We start from the raw sequence: 23,764 nt of genomic DNA on the forward strand, positions 1-23,764 counted from the left end.
CCTACAGCTCCCAAAGTGTCATTGGTTGGATGATATCAACAGAGCTGGAGAAAAGCAGTGCTCCATTTGGCCAGGTTCAGCCACATTCTGACTCCTGGGATCAGAGGTGAAGTCAACACTATCATAATCATAATGAGTGAGAGACAAGGAAAGGGGTGATTTCCCAGGGTGACAGGAGGATTCCACAACCAAGAGAAGGAAAATGGATGCCAAGTGTCAAAACCCATAGATGTCCTAGACCTTGGTATAGATTTTTCCTCAAATACAAATCAATTTCTAATGTGTGTGTGTTTTTTTTTATTTTTTAAGTGAGATAGGAAAGATTCTTTATAATGTGAGCATCAGCCCTGCTACTGACCCTCCCTTCATCTTCCATTCTCTGACTCTGGGGGTCCACATCCACTTCTTGGGGGTGTCCTCTTCCCAATCATCCCTCACACACCTTCGCTGAATTAAAGTTTCTAAGTAAGTGCATTTTTCCAATGAGGAAATGGAGCAGACCACTACGTTCCAAACCAACATCATTTCAAGTCATGATTCTTTATGAAGTTAGTTAAACAACATGGAAATCTAAATATTGAAATGATTTTCCCTAATGTCCAGTGATAACATTGACAGTTGAAAGGGGTGGCACTTATTCTGGGTAGTTCTACTCAGCATTGCCCCACATGTTCATAGGGTTGGAAAGTCCTGAAAGATAGGAATATGCCAGACAGAAATCTGAAATTTGCGTTCATCTCTTTCCACATTAGTTTCCAGCTATCTGGTTTGCTCTCTGATTGCCATATGTTATTCCAGCAGGATGGAATTACCATGATTTACTCAATGTTCCCCCCTGATTTACATTCTACCACTTTTTCACAATGACGAACAATGCAGTAATTAATACTGTGGTTGATTCTGCCTTGCACACATATACAAGGATTTTCCTATGATAGATTCCCCAAACTGGGTTATTGGATATGAACATTTTAAAACGTAATAGAAAGAGCCAATCAAATGTCCAGATATATTTTACAATCACTCTGATACTGTATAAAACTCTTTGTTTGGGCTTCCCTGGTGGTCCAGTGATTAAGAATCTGCCTGCCAATGCAGGGCACATGGTTTCAATCCCTAGGCCAGAAAGACCTTACATGCCCAGTGCAAGTAAGCCAGTGTGCCACATCTACTGAGCTCACCCTGATCAGGAGTCTGTGCTCCTCAACAGGAGAAAACTCCACCATGAGAAGCCTGAGCACAGCAATTAGAGTGTAGCCCCCACTGATTGCAAGCAAGAAAATCTGCACACAGTTAACAAGTCCTGGCACAGGCAAAACTAAACAAATAATTTTCATAAATAAAGATTTTAAAAAGAGTCCATGTTTCCACATATAGCCTTCTCAGATATTGAAGAATTCAGTTAATTAACTTCATTGTACACTACGATCTGCTCTGGTCCTACAGAGCCAATCGTTAAAGGTAAGACCCCCAAAGGATCAAACTGTTCCCAACCATCTTAACAGGATTCCAGAATAAAGCTCAAGAATACGTGTAGGAATAGAAAAATATCAAGCATACAAGGGAAATTTGATAATGCTTAGCATCTAATGTAAACTTACAGTGAGGCAAAGAAGCAGGAAACTCCAATCCATTATAACAGAAATCAGCATGTTGGTCTTCAGTCGCTCAGTCTAGTCTAACACTTCGTGACCCCTCAGATTGCTTCTCGCCAGGTTTCCCTGTCCTTCACCATCTCCCAGAACTTGCTCAAACTCATGTCCCTTGAGACATGATGCTATCCAACCAGCTCAAGTTCTGTCATTCCTTCTTGTGCCTTCAATTTGTCTTTGGCAATGAGTCTTCTCTTCCCATTAGGTGACCAAAATGTTGGAGATTTCATTTTAACAGAAACCAGTTAACATGCATCAGTTGGAAAGGAAGAAATAAATGTGCATTTATTTACAGACAAAATGTCTATGTAGAAAGTTCAATGGGACCTACAAAACAGCTATTGCAAGTAATTAATGAGTTTAGCATGGTTTCAGGATACAAGGATACTCTTGAGAGTGCCTTGGACTGCAAGATCAAACCAGTCAATCCTAAAGGAAATCAGTCCTGAATTTGCATTGGTAAGACTATGCTGAAGCTGAAGCTTCAACACTTTGGCCAGCAGATGCAATAAGCTGAATCACTGGAAAAGACCCTGATGTTGGGAGAGATGGCTGGCCAAAGGAGACTGGGAGAACAGAGGATGAGATGGTTTGACAGCATAACCCACTCAATGGACATGAACTTGAGCTAAGTCCAGGAGACAGTGGGGACACAGAGCCTGGTTTGGTACAGTCCACAGGGTTGCAAAGAGTTGGACACTGGTTAGAGACTGAACAACAACAACAACATTCTGGTATTATATCTTAATCTATAAATGTAACTATAAAACGGAAAAAAATATTCCTAAATCAATACTGAATGGCAGTACACCACTTTCTTATTCTCCCACTTCTTACACTGTCTTCACTTATGTTGTACTCCTTGAATATCTGGATCTCAGAGCGGCCCCTCCAACCGGAAGATGAATGCAGTATTAGGAAGTGAATAAGCTAAAACTAGTGGGAGACACCATAGTAGCTCACTTTTATTTTCTGCAGTTAACAATCACCAAACTATGTGGTGAGCCTCCAAGCAGCAGCAGAGGCACAAGATGAAGCCCGATCAAACTACTGTAGCAAGCAATGCCCTCGGGAAAGACACTTGAAGCTAGGGCACATAGGCTAGGTTTAACCCCTTCTTCCATGCTGAAGCTTAGCAAAAACGAGGGGCACAAACAGAAGTAAGGACCGCATCACCAGGGAAATCTGCACCAGACAGAAGGCAATGTACATCTGGAGCAGCGCATGGTCTTCAGCACTCAATCGGGTAAAAGTGAGGGAAAATGAAATTCCAGTTCCCGAGGAGAAGGAGGAAGAGGAGCATGTCCTCCCTCTGTCCCTGCACACCAACAAGCCCAGAGCATCACGCTCCTCTAGGGTTAACCCTCCATTATGGCTCCTCCTGAGCCGAGGCAGGTCACCACCCACCACTCCCGCCCTTGTGCTGGGACCCTTTAGAATTGACATAACCAACATGCGGCCATTAATGCAGAGCTCCTTCCGAACTGGACCTTGAAGTTGAGTACGTCCAGTCAGGAAGTGGAGGGCGTTGTCAGCCTCCTTGTGTGTTGAGAAAGGCACAGTGAGGCTGCTGGTGGAGATATGGTAAGGCACCATCCACATTAATTATTTGCCTGTACCTCTGGCTCCCTGCTCATGGAGACTCGCCTTCTCCCACAAGGCCACCGCCAGACACCCTGGGTATCACCACCTGACCCTCTGGATCACTTCAGGTTGCTTTTCTTCACCACCACCCCCTGGAAGCCAGACCACCCCTGACTCATACCCTGCAGCCCCCCAAGTGTACCCTCCTCCTACACTTTAGGCCTCGCTGCCTGCAACCCCCAACCACTCCTAGCCCAACCCCCGACCCCCACAGCCCCCTGGCCCACCAGGGCTCCTGGAATAGGATACAACTCGAGGGTTTGGTTACTCAGAACTCCCACTCCAGGTGCAGTGTCTCCACCATTCCCTGGTGCATTGGGTTCCCCCAGGATCTACAGAATGGCACCAGTTGCACCACCTGACTCTCCTGCAGTGCTGGGGCCTCCGGGATCAGCCATCGCTGATGCTGCCAGGAACTGCAGGACTGACAGCATCACCAGAGCGAGCTGGGTCGCCAGGGCCATTGTGGCCACCACTTGCTGTGCTTGCTGCAAAGGCCACAGCATCTGCATCTTTATCAGCTGCCCTCGTGGCTCCCCAACCATGTGCCTCGGACTCCATCTTGAACCCCTCTCCCCCCTCTCCACTTCAGGAAAGAATGAGCCTTCCCTACAGAACCCAATCTGTAGTGCAACCTGCAACTCAGCAGAGTGCCTGTGCAAACAAACCCTGGTCCTGCCTCTGGATTGATTCCCACCAACAATGGGTGCCACCCCCCTGAAGCTTTACGTTTTCGCATGCCATGTTGCCCCAATGCGGGTGCGCAGACAAACACCCACTTGTCTGGGCCGTCTAAGTCAGCCCTGCCTTGGGTCTGGAAACCTGGTAAACATCTTTTACGTGAGGGCTCTGTATGGCGATCCACTCCTTAGTGTGGTGGCAGCTCCTCAGTGTGCATGCTCAAACAGATCTTGTGCCACTCCTCAGGGTAAGTGACTGTTTCCACTCCAAGCATGCAAACCCCAGGTGAGCCCTGGTCCCTGTGCACCCCACTCTCACAGGTGACCATTCTGCTGAGCACAGGTCTTTTCATCAACTTCTGGAAGGGGATTGGGCACCCCAGGGTCAGGGCCAGTCTGTCCCTCTGGTGTCCCACATGTAGTTCACATGCGTATATGTGCATTTGTGCGCCTGAATGCATGGGCAGGTACATGTACATGGGTGTGTGAGTGTGCATGTCTGTGTGTGTGCCTGAGAGAGAAAGAGTGCCCATGCACACGGACCTGCCTTTTGGAGTGTGTGTGGGTATAAGTGAGAGCTGCATGCACAGCTCTCATGCACATGGCCGTGTGAGGATGCATATCTCTGTATGTGCCCGAGAGAGTTCTGGTACACAGGTGCCTGCCCATTGGCGTGTGCATGAGTGTGTTTCAGAGAGAGAGAGCACGTGCACAGATTCATGCACATAGGTGTGTGCATGTGTCTGTGTGTGGAGTTGCTTGCACCTGGGCATGTATGTGTCGGTGTGAGAGAGTGTGTGGTCAGGTGCATGCACATGGGTGTGTCCCCATGTGCATGTGTGTGTGCATCAAAGAGAGTAGGACTGAGATGCATTTACATGGGCATAAGTGTGTGTGTGCACGCTTGCACAGGTGCCTTCACATGGGAGTGGGGTGGCCTGGCCCTGGAGGCATGATACCAGGGATGCAGAGCCTGCTGTGCCTGCCCACCTGGGGAGGGAAGGGGGGACTGCTGTTAGATTCACTGGGGATGGCATGGGGCTGGGCTGCCTGGGGCTCCAGGCACACAGACTGCAGGGACTCCAGGTTGTCGGCTTGCCCTGGGCCCCTCAGAAGCACCGGAGGAACTGACTAGACTCAAGGACTGGGGGAAGGGCAATGTTCCCCTGGACACTCTTGGCCTCTCTGGCCCCTGATCCCCACTCCCTGGCCCCTGATCCCCACTCCCTGGAGAGTCCTCCCAGCCCTCAAGTCCAGGGCTAGCAGCCTTCCCCCACCTCCACTGGATGGGGAGAGGCACCAACTGTGGCTAACACTTCCATGTGGGTGGGGCATTCCTGTCCCACCTTCCCACCCACCCACTTTCTCTCCAATCTGGCTTTGAGTCAGTTTTAGGGTGTGGGTAGACCCTGTCTAATGCCTGTGTCTGTCCCCTGCTATGAAGCCTAGAGGACCCCAGCAGGGAGCCTGGACACATCTCTCCCTCAGGGGCCCACTGTCAGGTTGGCGGAACATTTGTAAGAATAGTCCTGCTGTAGAAGGGGGCTCACTCAACTACAATGGACTAGAGGGCAGGGGCCAAGACAAATGACCCATGAGTGTCCATCCTCTGCCCACTCTACAGCAGTACCTGTGCTCTTCATCCATAGTGATAGCTAACACTTGCTACGGTCCATGTTCTCTTTCATGTGCTTTCCATATGTTCATCCATCAAGTCAGTTATCAGGCAGTATTGCCATGTTGATATCCTGTCTCCCATGATGCAGGTCTCCTCCACAAAAATCAAACACATCCACTCCTCAACACCAGTGGCTCAAAGTCTTGTGCATTTTGGTTTCCACATTTCTCAAAACTATGATGACTGCAGTGCTCCATCAGGCACTGGACTTAAAACTTGGATCTGAATGGTGAGATCTGCAAAGGAAAATGATAATGCCAATGATAAATAATGTGTGTGAGGAGAGAGTGACAGAAGTATGAAGGAAAGACACTGTATGATACAATGAGTTTCTCAGAGAGTTTACTACTGTGACAGGTGCATGGTGTTGAGTGAGTGAGACAGAGGGAATGTGTGATTGGGACAGGAATTTAAAAGGACAGAATGTGAAGGGAAGAAATAAGATGCAGATGACTGTGTTAGTGGTAGTGAGCTCGCAAGATGATAGATGATAACTTAACGTGTGCAGTAAATGGTGAACAGTGCCGCCGGATTCCTGGTCTCTGAAGGAGAACATTAATTCCAGAACCAAGAGATGCAGTTTCAGTCACTCAGTGCTTTGTGTAGGAGAAATTTTATTGAAGTGAAAGTGATAGGAAAAGCTTCTGACATGGATATCAGAACGGGGTAGAAAGAGTACCTGGTTTGCTAGTTTAAGCAGAGCATTGTATACTTTTCTGCTAGCTGCTGAGAATAGATTAAAAGGATGCCTCAAGGCTATGAAAATTTTGCCCAGTCCCTTTCCCATAACATACATCTGAGGATGACATCAGCAGGATATTAACCAGAAGAAATGGGTTAACACAGAGCTCAAGGCCATGGAAGTTTTACACAGATCTCCCAAAACATAGGTTCTGAGCTCAAAAAAAGCATGTCCTTGAGCAAGAGATTCTGATGCCTACCAGGCCTCTGTGTCTAAGGAAAAATAATGTGAAAGAGAAAGAATGTTCACCTCCTCCCTAAAGAGCCTTGATATCCCTAGCAACCTGACTAAGTTAACTCTCTCACAGATACCATGACAGAGTGAATGTGTGGTACACAGAGTGTCAGAGATAGAGTCTAGGAGAGATCAGGTGTGAGAGAGAATAAGTGTGATGGAAAAAGCATTATAGAGTGACACAGGAATATTAAAGAAATAGTGTGTTAGACAGATAATCTGATTCAGTATGAGAAAGCAAATCTGAGAGATAATATGTATGGAAGAAAATGGGCCTGTCACACATTTCAGAGTGTGACAGGAAATGAAGCTGACCATGGGAGGCAGCAGCCTGGGAAGGTGGAGCAATCCTCAGGGTCCATGTTTCCCTGAGGGTGGCCATCCCTAGTTCTCAGCCAGTCTGGAGGAAGTCAGCAGTTTGACTTGCCTCAGATGCCCAAGCCACGTTCTTCCCAATCAGTTTCATCAGTAATAAAGCTGATATTAGGTTAAAACACATGCAAAGGGAATGTGTCAAAGGCTGCAGATGGTAAGCTGGACCTGTTTGAAAGGAGTGGGAAAGGACTAGCAGCAGGCATTAGTGGATGGTGTCAGTGAACTCCTTGTAAAGGAATTGATTGAGGTGGTCCAATTTGTAAAGCCACACACTTTCTTTCAGGCTTTTGATAGTCACGTCGCGAGTGAGGTAAAGAATCTGCCTGCCAACACAAGAGATGGAACTGACACAGGTTCAATCCCTGGGTGGGCAATATCCCCTGGAAAAGGAAATTTGAACCCACTCCAGTATTCTTGCCTGGATAATCCCGTGGACGGAGGTGCCAGGCGGGGTCCAGTTCCTGGATAGCAAAGTGTCAGACATGATTTAGCACACACACACATATAGCAATATACTTTTAATCCAGGAGAAAGCAGAGGTTAGAAAAGTGGTTACAGTTCAGGAGAGAGCAAGATAAAACATATGGAGGACTTTCCTGGGGGTTCAGTGGACGGGAATCCACCTGTCAATGCAAGGGACATGGTTTGATGCCTGGTCCAGGAAGATCCAACCTGCAGTGGAGTAACTGAGCCCATGCCCCACAACTACTGAGCCTGTGGTCGAGAGCCCATATTCTGCAGTAAGAGAAGGCACTACAATGAGAAGCCTGTGCTCAGCAAGTAAACTGTAGACGCCACTGGCCATAACTAAAGAAAGCCCGTGTGCATCAATGAACAATGAGAACAAGCAAAAATACATAAATAAAGTCACCATGATGAGAGGAAAGCAGGCCAGCTTCTCTGAGTAAAGGGCAGTGTGGAGCTGGGCTAGGGATCCTGTTTGAAAGCCAAGTGGGAAGTAAAGCATCACAGTCACTTACAGACAACTAAATGAGTTCCCTGTCTCAGACTCCCTGTGGGTGCTATAAAGAGGGAGCTGTGAGCAGATATTGTTACAGTTTTAGTTGTAGGTTTAGCACATATTAACATCATCCCTGGAGAAAAAGCATGTCAGGGCAGAACCAGAGTCACATGGGTACCTAGAGTAGGTGTGGTCACTCTGGTTAGACATGTGTGAGGAAAGCCCAAAGAATATACTGAGTCTAGCATGTTGACTTCTGCTGTCATCCATCCCACAAGTGGAAACTCATGAATTAACCAGACCCACCTGAGGGTCTGACATCAGGGCAGAAGGAGAGACAGTGGGACATCTAAGTGGCTCTGACTCCTGCCTCCACACATGACACTGTGTGGATCTCCTCATACACCCCCACTGAGTGTACTGATCACAGTTTCCCAGGAACAGAAATGCTGGAGTTCAGGGATGTGCAGTCTTCACTGGATTCAGTCGTGCCAGGCTGCTACCTGGCATGCAGCAACCATCTCCACTCCTACTGCATCCTGCGACCTTTGAGGGTTTCCTCTTCTGTAACTAGCCTATTTGCCTCCTTTGCCCATTTCCACAAATTGCAATTATACTTAACCTACTTGATGATCATAGAATATTAAAAATATTTGTATATTCTTGACTTAATCTGATATGGGCTTAAAACAATGTTTAGGAAGTACTTCTCCACTCCTAGCTCACAAGGATATTTTCTTACATTTTCTATAGAAGCTTTATTTATTCGATAACTCAAGGAAAAATTTTTGCTGGACACTGTTCCAGGCCTCCGTGGAGGTTCCAGTGCAGCTGGGAGAAACTGTCAAGAAATGAGAAAACAACTACACTATGTAAACTATGTGAAGGTGGTGAGATCTCTGGCCGGACAAGCAGCAGGAGAAAAGAGAGGGAGCGCTTGGAGGAGCTGTTTTCTATTTTCAGTCATGTGGTCGGGGTCAGCTTCTTTGTGAAGCAGAGACTGAGTGAAGACTTTAGGGAGGTTTGGGAGCATGAGGAGACAAGTGTGGCTGGAGCAGAATGGGTAAAGAGAGCAGCAGGACAGGGGTCCGAGAGCTGACAGGGACTGGATGTGGAGGCCTCAGAGCACATGCTGTGGCCTTGTGCTCAGAGTGAAGTGGGAGGTGGTGGAGGGTGGCTGTGGGTTGGATTGTGTCTCCCCAAAAAAGATGTTGAAGTCCCAAGCCCTGGAGCTTATGAATGTGACAAAATCATGCCATTTTGAAAATTTCACTGTATTTTTACTATTTCATTTCTGGCATTAATAAACATTATAGGGAAGAATCATGACCTAAGTGTCCTCTTATTTGTTTTAAGTAATCACCTCTGATAAAAACTCAGAACATGTTTTGAAGGCTGAGTGTTGAAAATAGACTTCTCTGCTGTTTTCAAGTACAACAGGCCTAACCTGACTCACACGGAATGCCCCACATCCATGTTAATTTGCTGCAAGCCATTCAGCAGGTGGCTGGAACAAGCACTGCATCTGATCAGCCAAACCACGTCTTTTTTGGGGTCAGAAACTACCTTCAGTTCAGTTCAGTTCAGTTCAGTCATTCAGTCATGTCCGACTCTTTGCGACCCCATGAACTGCAGCAAGCCAGGCCTCCCTGTCCATCACCAACTCCCAGAGTTCACTCAGACTCACGTCCATCGAGTCAGTGATGCCATCCAGCCATCTCATCCTGTCATCCCCTTCTCCTCCTGCCCCCAATCCCTCCCAGCATCAGAGTCTTTTCCAATGAGCCAACTCTTCGCATGAGGTGGCCAAAGTACTGGAGTTTCAGCTTTAGCATCATTCCTTCCAAAGAAATCCCAGGGCTGATCTCCTTTAGGATGGACTGGCTGCATCTCCTTGCAGTCCAAGGGACTCTCAAGAGTCTTCTCCAACACCACAGTTCAAAAACATCAATTCTTCAGTGCTCAGCCTTCTTCACAGTCCAACTCTCACATCCATACATGACTACTGGAAAAACCATAGCCTTGACTAGACGGACCTTAGTTGGCAAAGTAATGTCTCTGCTCTTCAATATGCTATCTAGGTTGGTCATAACTTTTCTTCCAAGGAGTAAGCGTCTTTTAATTTCATGGCTGCAATCACCATCTGCAGTGATTTTGGAGCCCCAAAAAATAAAGTCTGACACTGTTTTTCCACTGTTTCCCCATCTATTTACCATGAAGTGATGGACTGGATGCCATGATATTCGTTTTCTGAATGTTGAGCTTTAAGCCAACATTTTCACTCTCCTTTTTCACTTTCATCAAGGGGCTTTTTAGTTCCTCTTCACTTTCTGCCATAAGGGTGGTGTCATCTGCATATCTGAGGTTCTTGATATTTCTCCTGGCAATCTTGATTCCAGCTTGTGTTTCTTCCAGCCCAGCATTTCTCATGATGTACTCTGCATATAAATTAAATAAGCAGGGTGACAATATACATCCTTGATGTACTCCTTTTCCTATTTGGAACCAGTCTGTTGTTCCATGTCCAGTTCTAACTGTTGCTTCCTGATCTGCATATAGGTTTCTCAAGAGGCAGGTCAGGTGGTCTGGTATTCCCATCTCTTTCAGAATTTTCCACAGTTTATTGTGATCCACACAGTCAAAGGCTTTGGCATAGTCAATAAAGCAGAAATAGATGTTTTTCTGGAACTCTCTTGCTTTTTGATGATCCAGTGGATGTTGGCAATTTGATCTCTGGTTCCTCTGCCTTTTCTAAAGCCAGCTTGAACATCTGGAAGTTGACAGTTCACATATTGCATTGATGTTTGGCAGACACCAAAACAACTCTGTAAAACAATTATCCTTCAATTAAAAAAAAAAAAAGAATCGGCCTGCAAAGCAGGAGATGCAGGCAGTTGTGGGTTCAATTCTTGTGTCAAGAAGATCCCCTGGAGGAGAGCATGGCAACCCACTCCAGTATTCTTGCCTGGAGAATCCCATGGAGAGAGGAGTCTGGCGGGCTACAGTCCATGGGGTCACAAAAGGTCAGAGATGACTGAAGGGACTTAGCATGCACCGGATTTGTGCATACATTTCATGGCAGTAACCCTGAGCTGCAGACTGCCTTAATGGCTTAGCAGGTAAAAAATCTGCTGGAGATGCAGTCAGCTGTGAGTTGGAGCCCTGGTTGGGGAAGATCCCCTGAAGGAGGAAGTGGCAACCCACTCCAGTGTTCTTGCCTGGAGAATCCCAAGGACAGGAGCCTGGTGGGTTAAGGTCCATGGGGTCACAAGGGTCTGACATGAGAAGTCGCTCTCTCGTCGCAGCAGCAACCCTGAGCTCCACCCATGCCCTTTTCCGGACTGGCAGGTGGGGGTCCCACACACCCCAGCCAAGTTTTCCTTCAGTGGAAGAAATCATTGGAAAAGGGTGGAAAGCAGTTTGGCCACTAGGTGGGTAGTAGAGAATAGGAGAATGGATGAACTGTAGACATTTTTATGCATGTGCGGTTTTTACAGGAAACAGTAGTAGTTTTGCCATCCTCCCCTAGAGAACAGAGCAATTAAAAGGAAAGGATCAGGATTTCCTTTAGCAAGCACCCCTGAGGCTTTGCTTTTGCACCCAGCACTGAGCTGAGCCCTTGGAATATGCAAATGGAGAGCATGACTGGCAACTGTCACACCACAGCTCCTTTCCAATGTGTAAGAGCCCTGCCAAAGAGAGCCACGGTGACTGCTGGGCTTATGGCTGGGTCTGGTGTGCCAGGGGTGGGTAACCTTCCAGCAAATCCGAGGCTGGACTCTGTCCAGCTCTGCAGTGCAAGGTGCCCCTAGTTGAACTCCAACTCTGTCCTCCCAGGTGCAGCAGGCCCAGGGGTGTCCTTGGGGTGGGGCGGGGTGAGGGCTTCCCCTGTCAAGGCAGGGCCGGGTGCCATGCTGCTATGGCACAGCTGCGAGTGGGTCATGTGCAGCTGTGTGTGGGGGGGGTGGGGAGTAGAACAGGTGTACAGGGGAGGTGGGAGGGTCTATCACTCCACAACCTCTTCCCACCACCAGCTCCCGGACTGTGTGTACTGCAACAGCAGCAGCAGCGACAGATGCATGGTGGTTGTGTTGATTAGGCACTCTGATCTGTAGGCATCTCCAATGGGTACTGGTCGGGGCCTGGGACACAGAGCACAACCCAAACCGCATGGGATTCCCTACAATGACCCTTGCCATCTTTCTTGGCGTCCCAAGGGCTGGTGGCTACATGTTTCCCCTGGAAGTGGGATCCCACTATATCAGGCCTGGGGGTGCACCAGGACCGTGCCGTTTATTAGGCCTGGCGTGCACCAGTACCGTGCCATTTCCAGACATTGTGACCAGCCTCGGAATTGCAGGGGGACCTCTTTCACATCTAACCCCGCTCACAGCCATGGTGGTCAGGATTGGTAGCTCTGGGCCTTACCGTGGAGGGAAAGTGGCTTCAGCCCTTTCTCTCTTGGCCTCTACCAACTTCCACTGACCAGACATATCCCTGCTCTGGAATGAGGGGTGTTTGAGGTAGAGTGTGTGGAGGGGTGGAGGGATTTAGGAAGGTGGCCCTGGGTGAGGGCAGGGACTACAGGGAAATGAAGGCAGAGGCTTGGGGACAGTAGTTGGATTTGAGTGAGGTCAGGGCTTAGGACATGCATTGTGCGTGGGACGAGGTTGGATGTGGTTTGAGTGGGGGCGGGGATCGGGCTTAGGTAGTGGCAAGGCTTTGTTAAGAATGGGACTTGAGTAGGGGGTTGGGTCACGAGAAGGGGTGGGGCTTCGTGGGTGCAGGGATTGAACGTCCATCAGGGTGGGGCTTGGGGTCAGGGACTGAGCTCAGTTGGGGGTGGGGCCTCGTGGAGGCCGGACTTGGATGGGGTGGAGCTTGGTGGCATCTGGGTCAAACATGCCAGGAGGCTAGGCGTCAGGGAAGGGGCTTAAGGCATCGGTTGCGCTTCAGTGGAGGTGGGACTTGGCAGCTAGGGCAAGGTTTAAGAGCGAGTGAGGGAGCGCAAGTCGCTCAGTCGCGTCGGACTCTTTGCGACCCCACGGACTATACAGTCCATGGAATTCTCCAGGCCTGAATACTGGAGTGGGTAGCCGTTCCCTTTTCCAGGGGATCTTCCCAACCCAGGGATGGAACCTAGGTCTTCTGCATTGCAGGCAGATTAAGGTTTATGGTTGGGATTCCCTGGTGGCTGAGACAGTAAAGTGTCTGTGCACAATGTGGGAGACCTGGGTTCGATCCCTGGGTCAGGAAGACCCCCTGGAGAAGGAACTGGCAACCCACTCCAGTACTCATGCCTAGAAATTTCCATGGATGCAGGAGCCTGGTGGGTTACAGTCCATGGGGTCGCAAAGAGTCAGATACAACTGAGCGACTTCACTTTCTTTCACTTTAAGATTTAAGAGAGGGGGGTGGAATTGAGGGCAGAGTAATAATAATTGAGGGCTTCCTCATGACTTGGCCGGTAAAGAATCTGCCAGAGATGCAGGCAGACGTGGGTTCAATCCCTGGGTCGGGAAGACCGCCTGAAAGAGGAAAGGGGGTATCTTTACCTGAAAAATCCACTCCAGTATCTTTACCTGAAAAATCCCATAGGCAGAGGAGCCTGGTGGGCTGTGATGCATGGGGTCGGTAAGAGTCAGACACGACTAAGCGTGCACACTGCAGCAATAACCGTAACTGCACTAGCATTGAATCCCAGTTGAGCAGTTTCTCATACCTCTGTAGCAGAGTGCTTGTGAGCACTTCTGTAGAATCAGAATTGGCACAGCCTGAGCAGGGGCTTGTGAGGCAGAACTTCGGCCTTGCCCGGAACAGATCCGATGAAGCAGTGTCCACCGCCCCAGCACCAGGAACTTTCTGTGTGCAGCGCAGGAGGGCAGGTCTGGTGCTGCCTGTGGGTGGAATTCTAGCATCTGCACTGCCACTGGATCCCTAACCAGTGTGCTGAACAGCTGTGAGGTGGGAGACGCCCTGGCAAAAAGCAGGAGGGCCGGGGTTGCCTGCCAAGGTTTACAGGGTCTACAGGGTAAGGCCACACTTAGGGTCAGAGTCGTCTGTTCCTGCATTGTGGCCCTGGAGACCCTTTTTGGGTCCCTTTTCTGCCTCTGATTCTAGCTTCCAGACAGCTGGAAAACAGGCTCATGTTTTCAGCTCTTGGTCCTTGCTCCCCACCCCCCATCTTCCCTCCCCTGCAACAAAGGATACTTCTTTGGTTAGAGGCCAGTGACATCAGCTGTTGCTCCTTAACCTTACCTACTACATGACACCCTTCTGTGATGGAAACTCACGGCCCATGCTGTTCTCAATATCCATGGCAACGCCACAGCTTGTCACACATTCTTTTCACCCACCAGTTTCATTGCCTTGTGCAGAGCTCCAGTCATCTTTCTCATCTGTCAGGCATTTTCTGAGAAAGGAGGGAACTGGACCTCTTCATCCTCTAACCTCTGACCCAGAGAAGTGGGTGCCAGGTGCCCTGGGATGGCACAGCCCAAAGCCATAGCATGGGCATGTGTGCACGTGCACACACACACACACACACACACACACACACACACCACCCCTCCTGCTTGGAGGGTTTGGCGGCCCCTGCCTCCCACCTCTGGCCTTTTCACCACAGGCACCTCCAGGACACACAGCAGAGTCCTGGAACTTTGAGGAGGAGCCCACAGCAAGCGGGAGTCAGCAGGGAGGGGGTAAGGTCGGGGAAGCTGGGCCTAAAGAAACCCCTCCATCAAATGACTAATGAAGCCCCAGGAAGCAGGGGCTAAATCCCTGTGACAAGAAAGGGAAGGGGGGTAGTGGAGGGGTTTTGGTGGGAGTTGGGAGGGTGGGCGTTAATGATGTTCCCACTCCATTTCCGTTTATAGGCTGTAGAAAACAGAGATGATTCTGCCTTTGTACTTGGCATTGACCCAAACCTCCTTGTGAGCTCACACTTTGTGAGCTGATTACTGCCCTTAGTATTAGACCAGTCCATAGAAAGTGGGAGCAATGGCTGTGACTCAGTTGGAGGATTGGTGCAGAGGAATGGACCTGGACTCTAGGAAGGCCTTGCTATTCGTGGGGATCCCTGTGGAGTGTAGTGAGGCAGAAATTAAAGAGACCCTGAGGAGAGGCTGAGTCCCTCTGCACCTACAGGGTGCTGGGCACAGTGTTGAGAAGGGAAGACCACACTAATGCAGTTTTCCTTGAATTGACTGACACCATCAACTATGCTACAGTGCCCAGCTGGATCCTAAGAAAGGGAGGTACCTGGGAAGTGGTGGTGAAACCCTGTAGCCCAGATGAGGAATTTATCAACAGACTGAAGGACTTCCTAAAAGATGAGGGCTGAAGAATGGTAGATGTTGCCAAAACCCTGCAGTACAGCACTCACTCTGAGGGCGCAGATCCAGAGGGCATTGCTCAAGTCAGGCAACCAGTCTTGCAGCTTCTGAAAGAAAGTCTGTGGTACTGAAAACTCAAGACATTTTTGGGAAACACTCTCCCAGGCCCAGGTGAAGAGAGCTTTGAAACCTGGCTAGAGCAGGTGACTGAGAAGATGCAGCTATCGCAGGTGCATGAGATAGAGAAGAGGTGGCATTTGCTGGAGAGCTTATGTGGCCCTGTCCAGTCCATCACGCAGGTGCTGAGGGCCAGCAATGACTTCATGACAGTGAAGGAGTGCCTGGAGGCCCTGAAGCAGATCTTTGAGGATAAAGTGGACCATAGACCTTCACAGTTTAAGTTAGTCCAGACCTTCCAGAAGTCTGGAGAGACTATCTCTGGTTTTTTGGTACAATTAGTGCCCCTGATTCAGAAAGCCATGCAGCACAGCCCCTTGTCAGTGAGAAGCGCAGACACCACTTGCCTGAGACACATCCTAGCTCGAGCCTCCCTGACCACTGCCCTCCAGGGCAAGCTCGAGCTACTGGATCAGTGAGAGTGTGCACTCACTTTCCTGCAGTTAATGAAGCTCATTCAAGATGAAGAGGAGTGTGAGGCCACCATGGCAGTGACCGAAGAGAACCAGAGTCAAGCAGAAAGTGTCTGCAGGGCATCAGAGGACAGTGTCCTGATCCCTCAGGTCATGGTGCAGGCAGGGTCATTTGCTGAGAACAGCACTCAGACCATCCAGGAAGGAATCGTTCTGTTTCTGAAGTGCAGGTGGCTGTCCTCCAGCTGTGACACTGGGGAGGAAGGCCACAGCCAGGCATTATTTCCTAGGGCCGAGAACCAGCCTCCGGCAAAGCCCAGGCCTCAGCTGGCAGCAGAAGAGTCAGGGAACGAGAGAGGGGCTGGAGCCGTTGAACCACCCCAAGGCCTAGGAAGCATAGGCTCAACATATCCAGGCACACCCTCTGCTAGCAGGCAACAGAAAAAGTGTAACGGGGGAAGAGGCAGTCCACACAAACAGCAGGGGCCTTGAGTGGGGCAGAGGGGCAGGGAAGCCAGGCCCAGCCCCCTCAGCTTCTACCAGCTGGAAGGTGCTCCACCAACCAAGCCAAAATTAGTTCAGGGAGGTGCTGGAGGCCCAAGCAGGGTACCGTCATGTGCAGCAAAATGGGTGCCTGCACCTCAGACAGAGACCCTTACATAGCAGAGGCTGAAGAAGGTGTAGTTGGGGGCTCTGGCATTGGCCCTGGCTCCTGGCCACCTGCAAACACCCACCCTGTGGGCTCTGAGCTACCAATGCTGATGGGCCCCCAGGCCAAGTGGGGCCTAGAGGAGCCTCTCTGGAGGCCATCTCTGCCACAAGGAGCCAGCGCTGGCAAGGAAGAGCTGTGGGGCACACAGGAGATGCTCCGGTGGGGAGATCGCAGGATCCAGCCTGTCTTCAGGATCATATACACTGCCCTAGGGAGCCCCCAGGGAGGCAGCACCCTGGAGCCTTTCCGCAATTGAGGGCAGAGGACCCCGAGGCCCATGGCACCCAGCACCAGTCTACAAGCAATCTTCCCCTACCCGGGCCTCCGCAGCCTGGAAGGACTGTAGGGACAAGGGCAGCAAAGACTGTGAAGAGATGATAGGGCCCTGGGTACATGGTGGGCAAGTACCCCACAACTGGCTTTGCTGTGAGTGGGTGTGCATGGTATAAACGTTTGTTCCAAAGGAGGAAAAGGAGGAGGAGGAGGAAAAGTAGAAGGAGGAGGAGGGAGATGCAGGAAGAGGAGAAGGGGCATGGAGGAGAGGGAGGAAGAGGAGGAGGAGGAGAATTCATTGGCGGGAAGGAGGGTTGTTTTGTTCTGCTTAGGTTTGAGCTTGGTCACTGGAGACCTGAGACTCACCTGGAGAAGTAGCACTCACCAGCTGCCAATGCCAAGGTCAGCCCCAAAGCCTGCAACTGGGAACAGCCCTGAGTGGCCAGCCCCAGCCTAGGTGAGGGGTGCCTGCAAACAGCTGTTGCCCACACTGGCCTGAGAGATGTTAAGGGCCATGTCATGGTGTCTGGGCCTCCTCCACTCCTCCAGAGGGGATGCCTATTCAGCATCCCCTGGGGCAGGCTTCTCCCTGTCCTGGGAAGTCCAGATTTGCCCCTGTAGGCCCCCTAGTAACCCAAGTCTCAAGGAACCCCTCCCTGCCCCAGCTCTTCTCCCCTCCCCATCAACACACACCCCCAAGCCATCATCCATTTCCCTCCCACCCCTCGCAGAGCCCTTAGGCACCCATGAACCCAGGCTGGGTGTCTCCACCTACCTGGTCAGCCAATGCTTGGTCCTGCCCCGTATCCTGAGCTTCAGCGCCAGCCAAGGCCCTACCTGCTGTGGTCCCGGGTCCTCAGCTGTGTGTGCTTTCCTGGTGCAGATTCAGGCCCAGTTCTGCTTGCTCTCCTGGAGATGTGTGTGTGTTCTTCTCTGAGCAGTGCCACTAACCGTGGTGCAGAGACACCCCAACCCACTTCCAGGAGCTGGTGGGAAGGAGGGGATGGATGAGGGCTTGGCCAGCGCCCACCCAAGGACCTCAGGAAGGAAGATCTGCACCAGGGCTTCCCAGCGGGGCTTTGGGAGGCCCCCCAGGATCTGTGCTCTGCTGGACCACCCTGTGCTTCCTCGAGACTCCATGTCCTGTGCTTGGTACAGCGTGCCCTTCTGTGTGACAGTCCTGCGCCCATGATAGGGCATGTGGGCCCGAGTGGGAGGGGCTGCCCTCGGGGGATCGGGCATTGCCAGCTCCCACCATCCAGGCAAGACACCACGTGCAAGGCCCTTGGGAAGGAAGAGTGTGGGGGGAGGGAGGGCACCTCGTTAGGAGGAGTAGGGCCAGGACTGTGATCTCCAGTGGACGTTAGAAGTTCTTCTCTGTGTTGTCATTCCCTGTCTTCAATGGTTTCAGTCAGTGTTGGTGGATGTGAAGTCACAGAGTGGATGTGATATCAGATATAGTAGTTGTGTTGTCATAAACACAGTGGATATGATGTCATAAACACAGTCAGTATGATGTCATATATAGAACATATGATGTCATACATATAGTGGGTGTAATGCCATACATGCAGTGGGTGTGATGACACAGATACAGTGGATGTGATGTCAGATATAGTGGTTGTGTTGTCATAAACACAGTGGATATGATGTCATAAATACACTGGTGTAATGTCATAATAATAATAATAATAATAATGTGGATCACAATAACCTGTGGAAAATTCTGAGAGAGATGGGAATGCCAGACCACCTGACCTGCCTCTCGAGAAATCTGTATGCAGGTCAGGAAGCAACAGTTAGAACTGGACATGGAACAACAGACTCGCTCCAAATAGGAAAAGGAGTACGTCAAGGATGTATATTGTCACCCTGCTTATTTAACTTATATGCAGAGTACATCATGAGAAACGCTGGGCTGGAAGAAACACAAGCTGGAGTCAAGATTGCCAGGAGAAATATCAATAACCTCAGATACGCAGATGACACCACCCTTATGGCGGAAAGTGAAGAGGAGCTAAAAAGCCTCTTGATGAAAGTGAAATAGGAGAGTGAAAAAGTTGGCTTAAAACTCAACATTCAGAAAACGAAGATCATGGCATCTGGTCCCATCACTTTATGGGAAATAAATGGGGAAACAGTGGAAAAACAGTGTCAGACTTTATTTTTCTGGGCTCCAAAACCACTGCAGATGGTGATTGCAGCCATGAAATTAAAAGACACTTACTCCTTGGAAGAAAAGTTATGACCAACCTAGATAGGATATTGAAGAGCAGAGACATTACTTTGCCAACTAAGGTCCGTCTAGTCAAGGCTATGGTTTTTCCAGTAGTCATGTATGGATGTGAGAGTTGGACTGTGAAGAAGGGCGAGTGCCGAAGAATTGATGCGTTTGAACTGTGGGTGTTGGAGAAGACTCTTGAAAGTCCCTTGGACTGCAAGGAGATCCAACCAGTCCATTCTGAAGGAGATCAGCCCTGGGATTTCTTTGGAAGGAATGATGCTAAAGCTGAAACTCCAGTACTTTGGCCACCTCATGTGAAGAGTTGACTCATTGGAAAAGACTCATGCTGGGAGGGATTGGGGGCAGGAGGAGAAGGGGACGACAGAGGATGAGATGGCTGAATGGCATCAGTGACTCGATGGACGTGAGTCTGAGTGAACTCCGGGAGTTGGTGATGGATGGAGGCCTGGCGTGCTGCGATTCATGGGGTTGCAAAGAGTCGGACACGACTGAGTGACTGAACTGAACTGAACTGAACTGAATGTCATAAATGCCAACATCCGCTGGATCATTAAAAAAGCAAGAGAGTTCCAGAAAAACATCTATTTCTGCTTTATTGACTATACCAAAGCCTTTGACTGTGTGGATCACAACAAACTGTGGAAAATTCTTCAAGAGATGGGAACACCAGACCACCTGACCTGCCTCTTGAGAAACCTGTATGCAGACCAGGAAGCAACAGTTAGAACAGGACATGAAACAACAGACTGGTTCCAAATAGGAAAAGGAGTACACCAAGGATGTATATTGTCACCCTGCTTATTTAACTTATATGAAGAGTACATCATGAGAAATGCTGGGCTGGAAGAATCACAAGCTGGAATCAAGATTGCCAGGAGAAATATCAATAACCTCAGATATGCAGATGACACCACACTTATGGCAGAAAGTGAAGAGGAACTAAAAAGCCTCTTGATGAAAGTGAAAGAGGAGAGTGAAAATGTTGGCTTAAAGCTCAACATTCAGAAAACGAAGATCATGGCATCTGGTCCTGTCACTTCATGGGAAATAGATGGGGAAACAGTGGAAAAACAGTGTCAGACTTTATTTTGGGGGGCTCCAAAATCACTGCAGATGGTGACTGCAGCCATGAAATTAAAAGACGCTTACTCCTTAGAAGAAAAGTTATGACCAACCTAGATAGCATATTGAAAAGCAGACATTACTTTGCCAACAAAGGTCCGTCTAGTCAAGGCTATGGTTTTTCCAGTAGTCATGTATGGATGTGAGAGTTGAACTGTGAAGAAGGCTGAGCACCGAAGAATTGATGCTTTTGAACTGTGGTCTTGGAGAAGACTCTTGAGAGTCCCTTGGACTTCAAGGAGATCAACCAGTCCATCCTAAAGGAGATCAGTCCTGGGTGTTCTTTGGAAGGAATGATGCTAATATTGAAACTCCAGTACTTTGGCCACCTCATGTGAAGAGGTGACTCATTGGAAAAGACTCTGATGCTTGGAGGGATTGGGGGCTGGAGGAGAAGGGGACGACAGAGCATGAGATGGCTGGATGGCATCACTGACTCAATGGATGTGAGTCTGAATGAACTCCCGGAGTTAGTGATGGACAGGGAGGCCTGGTGTGCTGCGATTCATGGAGTTGCAAAGAGTCGGACACGACTGAGTGACTGAACTGAACTGAACTGAATGTCATAGAGTGGTGGTGATGTCACATATAGTGCATATGATGTCATACATATAGTGGGTGTGGTGCCGTACATATAATGGGTGTGATATCATCAATACGGTGGGTGTGATGACACAGATTCAGTGGATGTGATGTCAGCTATAGTGGTTGTGTTGTCAGTAACACAGTGGGTGTGATGTCATATATAGTGTATATAATTGCTTTTTCAATAAGGTTTCCTGAAAGTTTGAGCTGAGTCTCGTCTCTGCTCTCGACAGTGGAGAGGATGGGTTCCAGGGGTGGGGGGAGTGACAGTGGCCTTGTACCCTGAGTTGGTGCTGCAGTGCAGTCCAGGCAGTGTCCAAGACGGTCTGTGTGGCACCCTGGGCTGGAGGAGCTGGGGGACAGGGACTTGTGGGAAGGAACTGTGGCTGGTTGGCTCCCCAGGAACCTCAGGGAGCCCCCAGGAATAAGTGGATTGGATGTGGGGGGAGGGCAGGGTCAGCAGGTAGGACGCCAGGCTGCAGGATCCCTGGCAGCTCCGTGCGGGCTCCAGGCACCCAGATGGTCCAGAGATCACGTGTGCCATCCCAAGGACCAGCCAGCCACAGAAACGTGCTGGTCTGAGGTCAAAGGCATCTGTCAGGATTGTGGTGCAGGATTTCAGGGCTCGGGTGTTTGCCCACCTTCCTGAGATCAGTCTACCCCTGCTGGCCAACAGCGGCCAGCCCGGGTCTAGGCATGCAGGGGCGGTGGTGTGATGTCTGAGGAAAGGAGGGTGGGCCAGCAAGAGTTCCACAGCCCCCTTTCCTCAGAGGCGGGGAAAGGCTGGCCCCACTGTCTTCCACCTTGAGTCCAGGGCATGGCGGGCTGCTGAGAAGCACAGGCACCCCTCTCCCTGTCCCACTCCCCCACACTAGTCCTGTGTTCTGGGAGCAGGCAGGAGGCAGGGTGCGGGGCTGTGAGTAGGAGGCTGCAGACAAGGGCCCGCCGATGGCCCCTTCCTGTCCAGAGGCTGACTCTTGGTTTGCGGCTCCCCCAGAGACCTTGGTGAGCAGTGCATTCGCCAGGGTGGAAGGCTCTACTGATCCGGGAGACACATTCTCAAACGTGAAGCCGTCCTGCGTGCGCTTGCAGGTGCATGCCCCTTGAGGTTGCGCGTTCACGTCCGGCGCCTGTGTGCCCGCGCACGCCGCAATTTCCGGCAGCCGCGAGATTGCCTCGTCGCGCTTATCAGGAAATGCGACCATCCACGCTTGGAGATGGCTAACCTGGGCACGAGACGCCTCGGCGGCGGTTCCCGAGATGGCCGCCAGATGGCGCGCGAGGATCACAACTAATCTTGGCCGCCCATCTTGGGCGCCCTGGTCTCTCGCTGCCCATCGCCCAATGGCCTGGAGGATCTGGGTAGTCCCACCAGCCTGGAGCTGACGCAGGTCCCCTGAACCCAAGTGCACCGTCACTGCAGTGCAGGCGGAGGCGGGACAGAGGAAGGGAGCTGGGTGCCCACAAAGATTCAAGGGACTGTTTGGTGAGCTGCCCTGGTGGTCTCTGGATGCTGGACGCCAGTCTTCAGAGCTGGCCGCGGCCGGGACCCATGGACACGAGGGGTGGGCGGCTCGAATCTTCAACCCCTAGGGTCCCTGGACGGACCTGCCTGCTCCTGGCCCTGGGGCTCCGTTGGGAGGGGGTGTCGTTATCAAGAGGTGGAGGAGGGAGATGGACCGGTTGGGTGGTCCAATCTGCAGAGCGGTGGAGCCTTTCCTTTTTCAGTGGTAGAAAATGAGTGGAAGAGAACTGAGAGGCTTGCCTTGGTTAATGAGTTGTAGAGCTAGGCTTTTAAGCCTGCGACCTGTGTTACTTTCATCACAATATATACTGCTTCCAGTTTGTGGGTAGTTACAACTGCTAAGGCCATGGTGAGCCTGGTGGACATGGCACTCAGGCAGTCAGTTCAGCCATGAGGGAGGGATACCTCTATAACTGTCCTATTTGTTATCTACCATCCTGCCTCCCAGATGCTTATGCGAGTGCACCAAATCTTCTATTTAGACTTCACATCCACTGTATATGACATCAAATCCACTATACATGTGACATCATAGCCACTGTATGTATGACATCACACCCACTATGTTTATGACAAAACGCCCACTATATATGACATCACACATACTGTGTTTATGACAACACAACCACTATATCTGACAGCACGTCGACTATATATGATATCACATCCACTGTACATGTGACATCACAGCCACTGTATCTATGACATCACACCCACTATGTTTATGACATTGTATCCACTATATATGACATCACAGGCACTGTGTTTATGACAACATAACCACTATCTGACATCACACCCACTATATCTGATATCCCATTCACTGTATATTACATCACATCCACTATAGTTGTGACATCACAGCCACTGTATCTGTATCATTTTACCCACTCTATCTATGAAATCACACCCACTGTATGAATGACAAAACATCCACTATACATGTGACATCATAGCCACTGTATCTATGACCTCACACTCACTATGTTTATGACATCATAGCCACTACGTATGACATCACACCTACTCTGTTTTGACAACAAAACCACTATATCTGATATCACATCCATTGTATGTGACATCACATCCACTATACATGTGAAATCAAGCCACTATATCTATGACATCACACCCACTATGTTTATGACATCACATCCACTATATATGACATCACATCCAAATTATCTGTGTCATCACACCCACTGTATCAATGATATAAAAACTAATGTATGTATGACATCAAAGCCACTATATGTATGACATCATATGGATTATATAAGACATCACATCCACACTTTATGACATCACACCACTGTATTTATGAGATCACATCCACTGTATTCATGACATCACAACCACTATATATGACATCACATCCATGGTATATGACATCACATTCTCTATACATGTGA

At 49.8% G+C, this 23,764-nt stretch overlaps 1 pseudogene; it reads left to right on the plus strand.

The window, feature by feature from the left end:
• Positions 1–14,965: 14,965 nt before the first annotated feature.
• Positions 14,966–22,122, plus strand: LOC138071703 (paraneoplastic antigen-like protein 5; annotated as a pseudogene).
• Positions 22,123–23,764: the final 1,642 nt, after the last annotated feature.

The sequence above is a fragment of the Capricornis sumatraensis genome, chromosome X (assembly GCF_032405125.1).
Source record: "Capricornis sumatraensis isolate serow.1 chromosome X, serow.2, whole genome shotgun sequence".
Classification (NCBI taxonomy): Eukaryota; Metazoa; Chordata; class Mammalia; order Artiodactyla; family Bovidae; genus Capricornis; species Capricornis sumatraensis.